Below are 3509 nucleotides of genomic sequence, written 5' to 3'. Positions count from 1 at the left end.
GGTGATTGTTTGGTTTGTGCTGCCAGACCTGTAATATATTTATCACTGATGATCTCTTCTTCACAGGTGATATTAGTGCTGTAGAAATAGAATTGAGACATTTTTACAGATAGAAAAAAAGGACACTTCAGTTTTTTTAAATTACTCTTGAAACAAACATCTATGCAAACACAAGGGAAATATATTAAGAAAAAATCTCATGTAAAAAAATGAAAAATCAGAAGGTGTTCACACTTCAGCCTGAGCACATACTTTGACCAGACTATGCTATCCATATTTTTTTTCAGAGAAGTAAAAAACTTGAATGAGGATACAGAAATAAGTGAGAAAGCTTGAAGAAGTATCTAGCAATTTTCAAACACTTCTTGTGTTCTTCAAACACCTGTCTGGTTCACAGCAACTCCCAAGCAGCAGCTTCAAGAGACATTCAGTTCACTCTGCTGTTTGAAGTCCTCTCTTCACCATAATTTGCATAATATGTATTGTAGAATAATAAAATATGCTGAGTTGGAAGGGACCAACAAGGGTCATTGGGTCCAACTCCTGGCCCTGTGCAGGACACCCCAGGTGTCACACCATGTGCCTGAGAGTGTTGCCCAAACACTTCTTGAATTCAGAGTTCCTAAAATACAGTTGACCAGGCTGATCATTGGTTCTGTGATCTTGTGTCCTATGGTTAATGTTCTTTATGATTACTGGATAGTTCCAGCAAAGGAGCAAAGGAAGAATTAATGAAGAAACTTCATAAATACAACCCTGCCTGTGTACTGTAGACTCCCCTCAGACACCACCTCTTTACTTTAAGTTTCTAAAATTAGGTATTCATATACAAATGATACTTGATTAAAAGATGCAGACTTCCCACATTACTGTACTTCATGTCCTGTAAAAGGCAGTAAAACATTTATACTTGCTTCCAGAAAATGGGACACTGTTACACAGATCTGCTATTGGGACGACTTAATTCAACACATAAAGGGAACAAGATCACGGTTTCAAGCTCTGTACTGATACAAACCACACACAAAGGCCTGAATGAAAGTTCTGTTTTTAAGAAATCATGTCAGAGCCCATTTTTCCTTAGCACTGAATGTTGAAAAGTACTGAAGGCCTTAAGAAAGCTGATCTCTTTTGTCACAAATTTAGAAATCTAGAGAACTTCAAACCTATTTTCTTCTGCAGGACCTATCAGCAATGATGGGATAAAAGTCTACTTGCCCTGCCATGTTCTCATATTCTTTCCTCTTTGTAACTTGCAAGTTTTATACTGTGCTATTGCCTGTTGACAGGAACAGAACAAGCATTTAAGTTCAGAAAAATACAGCCCTCTTGTTGGATTATATCACACCCAGCTTGCTAAAAATACATAATCCCTGAACTGTGAAAGCTTCCTTCATTTATATTGTTTTTGACTGGCTGAATCATGTTGCTGTCCCCTGAATACAGCTGTAATTGGTGCTGGCTGCAGTGACACCTGCTTGCAAGGGCAGAGAGATGCTAACTCTGGTTCATTAATGAACACAAGAGGCAGGTTCCAAACACTTCCTGCTACAGCTTTTGATAGGTCTTCTATGGCAGCAAGCACAAGAGATAGGCAAAAACTGGAGGGGATGTAACCTGTTCCCCTTCTCCAGTCTAATAATTTGCTGTTTAAAAGATATAGTTTGTGAAAGATTCTCACAGCTGAGTCTTAGCATTTTAACATCAACTTGAACAAAGGAAGCTCTACCACAAAATTGGACCCATAAGGGCATCAGTGTAAAGGGCACACCAGAAGTGCCAGGAGCTGTCAAATCAACCCTCTCTAAATGTGCATGCTAGTCTCAGCCTCTCAGGTCAGCTCCTTCTTGATTCTGACCAAGGTCCTTGCTGAAAATTATGCTGCTTTGTTATTACTGTTCTAAAGTGAAGAGAAATTCCACTTGCCCCAGTTCCAGAAATGGCTCATACAAACACGGCACAGTGGAGCTTCAACATCCTATCTCTTCAAGAATAGTTACCAGCTCCAGTCAATTATAAATTATAAATGTTTCCGATGCTCATCAAAAACTAAAGCATGACTGTAGCCGTTGAGAGACCCTTGTCTTCTATGCAGAAAGCTAAACTGAAAGGAAAAAAAAAGGAAAAACTAAGGGAAAAAAAAAGGAAAAACTAAGTGACTGATTGGAAAAAAAAAAGAAAAACTAAACAACAAAAGAAGCATGACAAGTGGTTAAAAATGCTTATTTTGAATCTCTTTAAAGCCCACACTTGAAATTACAAGAATAAATTTTCCATGCTGTCTCCCTTTTAATTAAAATGTGTGTGGGGAAATCTACAGGAAGAAACTTTACTGCTGAAGACCCAATGCCATAGAAGTCAGTATCAAAGCCCTTCAGCAAGCAAGAAGGAGTTCACCCTGCAATTCAACAGCCAGTTCCCTACAGTACTGGCCCAGCTAATAACTGGGTCCATAGGAAGGCCATGGCCTCAAAAGCAATTTCCTCTACAGGGGCACAAAGCAATCAAATCCCACCTGACTCAATTAACAAGAGGGCTTTAAGATCTAGAGGCAAGACTTGCAGCTCAAAAAAAAAAGTATTGCGAAGTTATGCTGCTGCCTTGGTTCATAAGATAAAAAGTTTAATTTTTGTGTATGGCAGACAGCTTTTCTAAATGCTGTCATCTGCTAAGTACAGGGATAGAAATCAACACTATACTCTGTGGTTCTTGCAACAATTCACCTCTGTGAACACACATATACAGATGGCATTAAGCTATTTACATCCCGGATAAACTGAGAAGCTGAATCTTCTGTGACAATTTACAGTCATCTTTCAACAAGTAGGACTGGAGGGCAGCATTCTCTGTTTCCATATACCTCCATAAGTGATCCTCTAGAGCTCAGTAAAGAATTTCTGTGAATAAAACAGTATTTAAACTCTTAGAAAAGGTTATTACCACAATTTACAGCTAAGTTCAACTATTCATAAACCTCTAGAGCCAGAAGACCTTATTTCTGCCAATCTCTTTTTATCTCAAAATGTAATAGATTTCTCATAAGTGAAACTTCCAGTGAGGTTGTTATAGCATCTCAATGAACAGGAAGAACAGCCATAGCTTAGGATGATATGTCTTATCAACAATTCAGAATTTACAAAAAAATAATTTGCCATTCGGTGTGCTTAGGAAAAAACCCAACCTCAACAAAGGAGTCACATAGTCATTTTTATTTAGGGAGAAGGAATTGGCTTCCAGCCTTCTCCTCTTTAGGAAAGACCTTCCTCAGCAAGATGGATGTCTGCAGATCAGGAAGGCTTTCAAGGTCCACTTGTGGGAAAGAAAGACATGTGAGAAAAAGATTCTCATCTACGAGTGATAATCTTGCTAATAATTGTTTATGAGTTTGTTAAAAGAAAGGGCACAACAATTATACAATTCAGTTGAAAAGTTGACAGCAGTTATGGATTTGGAGAGACTGAAATAAAAAATACTAAAGACTTGACAGCAGGACACCCAGAGCCAGCAGG

Source organism: Cinclus cinclus, chromosome 2 (assembly GCF_963662255.1).
Source record: "Cinclus cinclus chromosome 2, bCinCin1.1, whole genome shotgun sequence".
NCBI classification, from domain to species: Eukaryota; Metazoa; Chordata; class Aves; order Passeriformes; family Cinclidae; genus Cinclus; species Cinclus cinclus.
Note: the sequence above shows the minus strand (reverse complement) of the source record.